Source organism: Solanum pennellii, chromosome 4 (assembly GCF_001406875.1).
Source record: "Solanum pennellii chromosome 4, SPENNV200".
In the NCBI taxonomy this organism is placed as follows: Eukaryota; Viridiplantae; Streptophyta; class Magnoliopsida; order Solanales; family Solanaceae; genus Solanum; species Solanum pennellii.
Genome location: NC_028640.1, coordinates 67,298,245 through 67,308,185, shown reverse-complemented (window position 1 = coordinate 67,308,185; position 9,941 = coordinate 67,298,245).

Here is a 9,941-nt window from a genome sequence, read left to right as displayed (position 1 = left end):
TCAGGGATCAGATAAAAAAATAAAATTTTAAAATTGAAAATATTTTTTTTAAATTGATGTTTTTCGAAAAACAACATGCAATTTGAAATTAGAGGAGAGTTTTGGAATATGTTTTCCTTAATTTTTGAAAGGAAGTCATTTTCCTTAATTTCGAGGAAAATGAGTTGATTTGAAAAATATTTTTCAAAACTTTTATCCCAACCAAGTATGATAAAATCGAAAAACATTTTCCAGAAAATGTTTTCCTTCATACAAACACACACTTAAAGTTAAAATAGTACTTTATTTAAATTAAGGAGGGTAGAAAATGAGGGGGAAAACCTATGTTCTTACATTTGACGAGAAAATAGGTTATTAAGATTATAACTTACGACCTAAGTACTAAGTAACTTTAAGAATAGGAATGTCAATTTCATGCACAAAGATATCGCTATCTAAAATAACCTTGCAGGAAAGTTGCATATAGCATTAGCTAAAATCTCAATATAAGAAAGAAATCAGACCTATAGTTTAACTACCATGACTTGTAGATCTTGCTTTAATGCGGAAAACCTAATCTTGGATTAATTCTTATAGGATTTATTACCTAATTTGATTAATATAAATTTACATAGCTTAATACATAGCGCTTTCTATACCTAAAACTCAAACTATTTCCTTTTTAATCAATATAAAAAAATCTCATTTATTTCATCATATTCTTAAAATAATCCCGAATTCTTTGTTTAATTTTTCCGTGATTAAATCAGACATTTTCTATCTTATCTTGGTGTATAAATGTTTTTCTATGTCGTCTTCCATTATGGAAGCACAATATATATAATGTTTTCTTTTCTTAAACTTTGTCTAAAATGTTTTTATGATGAATCAATAATTGGTTGTTGTCTAGGTACATATTTTCTTGAACCTAGACAACTTTCTTTAATCTGATTAATTTAGCTAATTAACTTTATCACTAATTGCCTCATTATATTAACCATGTTACACATTTTTGTCTTTATATAGAGCATATGATCATGAACAATAATTATTGTTGATAGCATATAGACAATATATAAATTAAGCAATAATAATATTAGATCATAAATTTCATTTGATATTTTTAAAATTTGATGCTCAATTTATAAATAATGTCATATAAAATAAATATACCAGTTACAAGTAAATACAAGGTGTCTCGACTATTAATTTATAGTATGTCTTATCTCGATTTTAATCTAAACATATAAAATAAAGTTATAGAATAATAATAATAATTAAAAAAACATATTCACATCAAATCTAATATATCTCTTGCTATCAACAAAAACTTCCAAGCAAATACTAGATGCCTCGATACAATGTTTTGAAGGATAATAGTTTATTTATTGGATAAGAATTAATTATATGATGTTTATTCAAGGGTGTATTGTTACGATCCGATTTCGAAAACTAAAGGGTTTCGAAGCCGATTTCGCAACTTTGGCCAATTTTGGTANGTTAGAACCTAGATGAATCCCCAGCGGAGTCGCCATTTCTGTTACGACCCGATTTCGAAAACTAAAGGGTTTCGAAGCCGATTTCGCAACTTTGGCCAATTTTGGAAAATTTTTAATTTTAGGAAGTCGCCACTTAATTTTTAGGAAAAATTAAGAAAACCATTTATTTATTTATTTATTTAAAAAAGGGTTTAAAAGAAAACATAACATCAGAGTTTTGGGTAAGGGTTCAAATAATTCTCTAAGGAAGGGCTTAGGCACCTTAGAGAATCCGCTAACACGCGGTTGACCGACGAATTTTAAAGTTGGCTAATTTTTAAGATAAAACATAGGAATATTTGCGAAAAATTTTATTTTAAGACAACTAAAATCTTTTGATACTTATACACTCATCTTATTTCAAGTATGAAATAAGTCCAATGTTAAAGTGTCAAAATGATAATTTTAACTTCATATTTCTATCCGAGGTCAAGTTTTAGAGTTGAAAAATCAACACAATAACTTAAACATGGAATTGAAAGCTAACTACTAACTATGAAAGAATATAAATGATTCTCAAGTTAGCCTCGAAGCTTACGTTATCTAACTTAAAAGAGGTCTTCAAGATTTAAATATTTAAATAAACAACAAAATAGAAGAGCCATAAAGAAAAAAAAAATCTACAAAGGATTCATCTAAGTAAAAAAAAAAAAAAAGGTTAACAACAAAACAAAGGGTTAGCATTCACAATGACCAAAATAATAACGAGAAACAAACATAAATAACAAATTATAAAACTGAAATTTCCAGCCCCTACTCGACCATTTCGGGGGCCGAAATGTCGCTTTGTTACTTCGTCGATTTTGGTTTTTAACCCCATTTCATGCTTCTTGCTTAGCTGCTGCCGGGATTACTATATAAATTGGACTCGTTAAAGTCCGAGAAATCAACAATTTGTGTCCCTTTGGGGACCTGTAGTTGCTGCTTCAGGTTTGGCCTTTTAAGGCTACTGCTGCTACTGCATTTTTTGGGTGTTTAAACCCAATTTTTGCTCCTCATTTGAGCTATTTGGAGCTGTTGTTGCTGCTGATTTTTGGGTGTTTAACCCAATAGCATGACTCCCTTTCACGACTCCGAAGAAGGTTGACTCAAGAAGTGGAATAATGCAAGAGAAGGGGAGTCCATTGAACTCGAAGTGCTCATGCAAAGTAGAGAAAAGGAAGAAAAGATAAGAATTAGAATCAATCATAAATAATATTTATCTAAGCCAGTGAACATTCAAAACTAGACAACACATCTCAAATAAACAGTTTAAGACACAAAATGGAAAGGAACTTTAAATGAGCTCACATTAAAAATCAAAATGAGACCAACATCTATTTGAGAAGCAAAGAAACCTTGAGATAATTTGAATTACACGGCGCAATTAAAAGAAAACTAATCGACTAGACCTAAAAGAGAATAATATCTAACATAAGAGCAAACAAGAGGCTTCTTATCCATTTCCGTTATAATTAAGAAAACTAAACTATGAAGAGCAAATCACATGTATTTAAGAAACTATTAAGACGAGAAATAAAATACTAGAACCAAAGTTTTGAATCCAATTACCCAACTTACATATTTAAAGCTTTCAAACCAGTGAGTTGTTATTCATTACACATAACAAAACTAAACATCTACAACAGGAATTAACACAGAACAGAAACTATACAAAGCAAGTATAGATGGTATAGAACATGCTACTTAACAAAATAAAGAGGTTTATGATACTAACCCATATAAAACGACAAAGAAATCATACTATCAAATATTAAAACGACATGCATATCCTGAAGCATTTAATTCAAAATCTAACAGAAAGGAAAGCAACCAGCAACTTAGAGCAATCAAATACTAAAGTCTGGGGGAAAAACATGGTTATGTAATATTGCTAAGGTATGCACAACTATGGATCAAAGAAGCTAAGGTAGGAAGTAAAGACATTTTTCATATCAATAGCAATCAAAACGTTTTGAAGACAATAAGAAAGCAACCCAACAACTAATTTTCACCTTAATATAACAAAACAGCAGTTGCACAACCTAGTATTTATAAAACAGATACGAGAAATCAGGCTTTGGCAAAAGGCGAGGTGATAATCTTTATGCAGAACACAACAACTTAAGGCAAAAACAACTATACAGAACAAATTTCCAACCGAATAGAGATAATAGTAAGTGGAAACACGTATGGATTTATGAACTTGATGAAATAAAAGAATCACATTGACATGGAAAATAACCTTCAGCAAAGCAAAACATTTGAACTCCTTCCAAATTTACTTAACTTTAAGAAGACTTTCACTGTCATTCACACCACTAATCATATTGAATCTAAACAGATAAATAACGATACTTAACAAATAACAACTCTAGAATGCAACAGAGAGAACAAACTGAGAAAGGGCAAGAAGATTACCTGGTTCTGCGCAGCGAACCAAAACGACGAGTGAAGACGACTCCACCTCTTCAACTCGAAAGCCACAAAACGCTTTAAAATTTTGAACTATGGGACCAAGAATTCCCAAAATGTTATGGGTACTCTTTGGTCTCCGAAAATCCTCTCTCAAAACAGTGAATGAAGAGGGTTTATATAGGGCCACTTCTGGGTTGAAATTGAGGGGGAAACGATGTGGGACAAGCTGAGATTTCAAATTTTCTGGAGGATAAGGTGTGAACTGCAATTCGTACCAAACTCTAACGGATTGGGGCGGAGAGTCGTCCGATTTCGAGCCAAGGACGAACTCTGAAGGAGATGGAGACACCTGGAAAAATCGAGTACATTACTCGTACGAGAGGAAAAAGAGAGAGCATGCGATTTTGCTGGGTTCGCTTGTGATAAGCATTTTCTGGGTTTTCCACTGCTGTTTGAGCGTTGCATCTGAANAAAATCGAGTACATTACTCGTACGAGAGGAAAAAGAGAGAGCATGCGATTTTGCTGGGTTCGCGTCTGATAAGCATTTTCTGGGTTTTCCACTGCTGTTTGAGCGTTGCATCTGGAAAGTTTGGAGAAGAGAAAAGGTGTAAAAGGGGAAAATGGGCCGGATCCGTGAAATTGGGTTGAAGGAGTTGGATTGTATTGGATATTTGTTGGGTTATTGAATTGTGGGCTGATGGGCTTCTGGTAATTGAAACAAATAGATTGGGAATATTGGGTTAGTCCAATTGTATTGGAATGAGTTTGTTGATGGTATTGTATGAGAATTAGAGAGTTTGGGCCGGTTCGGATTTGGGCTGCTGGAAAAGGCCAAATAAAATGGGATAAATGTCCCCAAACTTAAAGTTGTCTACAATTTGACTAGGTTTCGGCCATATATATTTAAATTAATCAATTAGAAATTAAAATGTAGCCAAGCTGATCATAGGATAAGCTTGACTAGTGATTAAATAAGACGAATTGATATAATTAACTTACGAGCTTCTTAATTTTAACAAAATAAAATAATTAGTTTGAACGTAAACTTATGATTCAAAAATTATAACCATAATTTAACTAAACTAATTTAACAAAATACTTACTAAAACAATGAAAATCTTCATGAGTTGATTTTCGGATAGTTATAAGATATACTAAGCATCATATCATTTAAAAATCGTATAGGGTGACTAAACCATTTAAAATAACTTGAGAAAATATTTGAATTTTACAAAGTCAATTATTTTGAATCGTTTGGAATTTAAGAAGCTCGAAAGTTAACTCCTATCGTGGAGGGATCAAAATTGGGTGTCAACATGTATAAGACCTTAACATGGTATATCAACTAGTTTTTTCTTTGACGACAAGCTAAGTATAATTGTAAATTTAAATTAATCAAGTTTTAATTTCATTCAATAAAAAAAATTGAGGTCACATATGATAGATACCCCTCATAGAAAAGGATAATATATTGTAAGCTGAATTAAAATATTATAGTATACGCATGAACGAACACATGCATAAAAATTTTATTCCAGTAACATAAAATGTTTTTGTCATAATTAAACTAATACTTTGGTGTAACTAATTATAGCCAGGTGTTAAAAATGTGGCAATTTAACCAGCATACATACACAACCTCGCATGTTAATCTTTGATTGGTTTTAATTAATAAATGTTGTTTATCAATTAAGCCAATATTACTATAAAAAAAAATAAGTACTCTAGCAGTTCTATTTTACGTGGTATTATTTAACTTGACACAATATTTAAAAAAGAAAGAATTTCTGAAATTTGTTGTTTAAAACCGTCCTTATATATTTATGTTGTTTTCATCAAGGACTAAAGGAAAATTTTACGTTAATTTATTTCTAATTACAATAAGCTTAAGATAATATTCTTTTTGGGACGAAATAACAAAGAAAGAATGTGTTATAAAATTAATTCCGCCTTTACTTGTGGATGTTAATTAGAGGTATCCAAATCAAGGGTTGAGTATTCTAATGTCTAACAATTAATTAAGAGATAACCCATTAAAGTATTTTTATTTTATTTTTAATTTCATACCTAAATTATTGAGAGAGTGAATTTCATATTTAAACTATTACATACTATATATTTTTTTCATATCTATACAGTACATTTTCAATCTTTAAATGCATAAAAACATCTGAATTACTTAATTGGTTGATTACATAAATTTTCTTATTGATAAGAATTCGATTTAATTTCGTATCTTGTCTTTATCTATACCTTATTGTCTTTGTTGATTTTCATTCTGGACAATTAGAGTGTTTTTATTTTCCACTAATTTGAGGAGATAAATAAAATTGGTGTCTTATAGATACAAGCTACGACAAATAAATTAATGTAACGAAAAAAGAAACTCTAGCATAAGTTAGCAAAAAAGTTTTCTTTCGTTTTGCTTTAATCAGATGATCACGTAATATCGCTATAATTTCTGTCACTATCTTTGTCCTATGCTAAGCATTTTGTACAATGTGTTGTGACAAGTTCTATAGGACAAGTTTAATTCAGAAAGCATTGAGGGTATCTTAAACAAAATTATTCAATACATAATTATTAAATTAAAATAATCAACTGATTAATCTTGACTGATAGCAATCCAGAAATACTATCTTATATTTAGTGAATCAATTAATTAATAATCAATCTTGATGATAACATGTTTTATTGCATTTTGTTATTTCTTTCTAAGTGGATTTAAGTTGAAGAAAAATCATTTGAGGAATTTAATTGATTAATATACCTTGAAGCAGTGAATTAATCGCTTCTACTACATTAGAATAAGGACATGTAATATATGACTCAATATATGAACAAGTTGCAAAATTTTTCTTTTGTAATTTTGATTAATTTAAATTTATGTAGGATAAAATTTATATCATTCTTTTTGAGAAAAAAGTCACTTAATCACTTTGTACGTTTTTAGAAATCCTTTTAATAAAATTATTTTCCTATTTGTAAGCAAATAAGATTAGCTATCTTTGAGGGGACAATTTTATTTTAATTATTGAAAACTTCCTTTTCTCAAACCCCACTCCAATAAATTAAATGAACAAAAAGAAAGAAAACAAAAGAATGTACATGTAAGTTGACTAGTTCATGTTGAAGTATTGTACAACTGAAATAATGCAATAAATATAATTTACTTTTCAGTAAATAATTTATAATTGACGTAAGAAACAAAGTAGAGGACGACGAGGCATCGCATATTATGTGGTAGCCTTGTTTTGCTTCGATTTTTGGTAAGTTTTGTTTTAGTTGACATTTGTTTACAGTAACAGAGTCAATATTTTCAATAAAGGAATTAAAACTTTTAAAAAATAACACACGAAGTAGTCTAAGGAAATTCGACATTTATAACATATATCTAAATATTATTTTAATCATGTATAAATAACGTAATTTTCCAATCCGAACCCCTGAGAATAAGGTGGTTTCGTACATGTTGGGATCGAAAATTAAATATAATTCATTTAAACATTGAAAAATTTTCCTATTAGAAATAGACGAATTCTCGAAAAAAGAGGAAGCAAGCCTATATAAAATAGGATATGAAATAAAGAAAATTTCATGAATAATTAAAGTCAATGATACGATAAACAACATTATCTACACGTGAAATCGTGAATTAATTAGCTTTTGAGATTGTGCAGTTTGAATATCACTACAAAATTTGTGAATGAATATTAATGTTGGGTTGATCACCTCGAATGACGTGACCTGCATATAATTAACAGTAAAGATGAACAAAGTAAGTATTACACACCTAGTAATTGGTATATTGATGATCATACTACCCAAAAAAATAATTAAAAAACATAATGATGTATGACTTGATTTTAAGTGATTGATAAATGACCGACTCATAAATAGATCCCTAAACTTCTTTGGTTTTTTCCTTTAAGTATCTCAATTACGTCATTTTCCTATTTGAATCATTGAACCATCCATAATTTGTTCCTTTTAAACAGTGTTGAGAAATTTTCCTATTGATGATCATACTACCCAAAAAATAATTAAAAAACATAATGATGTATGACTTGATTTTAAGTGATTGATAAATGACCGACTCATAAATAGATCCCTAAACTTCTTTGGTTTTTTCCTTCAAGTATCTCAATTACGTCATTTTTCTATTTGAATCATTGAACCATCCATAATTTGTTCCTTTTAAACAGTGTTGACTAATTGTGATCGGCTTTCCTATTGTAAATGCCTTTAATTGTGTTCGTATTGTAATAATTTTTATTGAGGAATGAAGACAAAATATGTGTTAGTCTCATTTGTTTTCTAATGTGTTTAAATTATTTGAAGTAAAACACAATTATTCTCGAACAGTTTCACTATCAATTAGACTAATAAGTTCTGGAACAATATATGTATCCTCTATCAACACCTCTCACAAAATTTGGTTCCACGTCAGCCAGGGATATTTAAAAGGAATAAATTATGGGTGGTTCAATAATTTAATAGAAAAATAACATAATTGAGGTACCTGAGGGAAAAAATCTAACAAATTTATGGATCTGTTTATATATTTGACCTTGATAAATTTATTAAGAGAATATGTTCAATTTACACGAGAAAAAAATATATATAAAAAGATTTCTTTTTCATCAAGATAACTTTTTGTATCAAAGAAATCTTCCATTCGAATTGAACTTTAAAGAAACAATTATTTTGTGACTGAAAAAAATCATTTGAAGATCTGTTCAAACTATTTTTTTCTAACAATATTATTTTTTAATTCATTGATATATCAAACGCTGTTTTGAATTTAATCTTTTTTATTTAAAATATGAAGAAAAGAAATGGCATATCTCTAAAGCAAAAAAAAAATCAACTTTCTCTCGTTCAAACATGTCATCTTGAAAGTGTCTTTTAAAATCTTCCCATTTTTTATGACTTAATCAATTTATTCTGAACGATTTTATTCTTAAAAAAGTAACTGGCATTTGAGAACTATTAATCTTTTCAAATTTTATTTTTTTAATTTATTTAAAAATTAGTGTTTGATTATGAAAATATCGAATAGAATTTTTGTAATTGGAATCTGAAAGTCATTTAAAATCATGTTTTCACTTTTTCCACCCACTTTTAATATATTCAGACAATACAATATTATTATTTGTAAAAATTAGAATCAAACACAATTCTATCTTCAAATTTAACTTTCTAAGTTTCGAATAAAGTAAAAAATATTTGATTTCTAAAAAGGTGAGGATCAAAATTAGAAAAGTGAAAAAAGAAAGGAACCTCTTTTTAGTCTTATATACTGTTTTTCGCTCAATCATTTTTTGATATTTGAAAATAAATGAAAAAATCATTAACTACGATCGAAAAGAAAAGATACGTCTTTCTACATTCAAGTAAGAAGGCCATAGAAAATAATTAATTGAAAATATTAGTGTATGTTGCAACTTTGATATTGTTTTGATCTCATTAATTAATGTCCCTTTCAATATTTGACTATTTTAAGAATGTTTTGCAGTATAATTATTTAGATAATAAATAAACTGATTTCTATTCTGCCGTGTCCTCTACTGCTAATATTTTGCTCTCTTTATTTTTACTTATTTAGTTTAACTTGATATATTTAAGTAATAAATAAAATTTCAATTTTACTATATCACTAATCACTGGATATAATAAATTTAATGTATTGAGAAATAATTATAATTAATTATAAGAATAAACAAGAAATTAAATGATAAATTATTTTTTTATTTATAAAATAATAATTACACTTGTTATAACTTAAATGTATAACTTGATCAAACATAAGTTAGACAATAACCATGCAATATTTGTATGAAAGTCTGCATCATCTTATCAAGGACAATATGTTGTTCTAAATTGAATAAATAAAAATAGATCTTTTTTTAAAGTGTCATGAATAAATAAAAATCAATCTTTTTTTAAAGTGACATGAATAAATAAAAATAAAGGGACTAAGTAGACATAGTTCCCAAAAACAAGAAGATAAATTTTGTATACA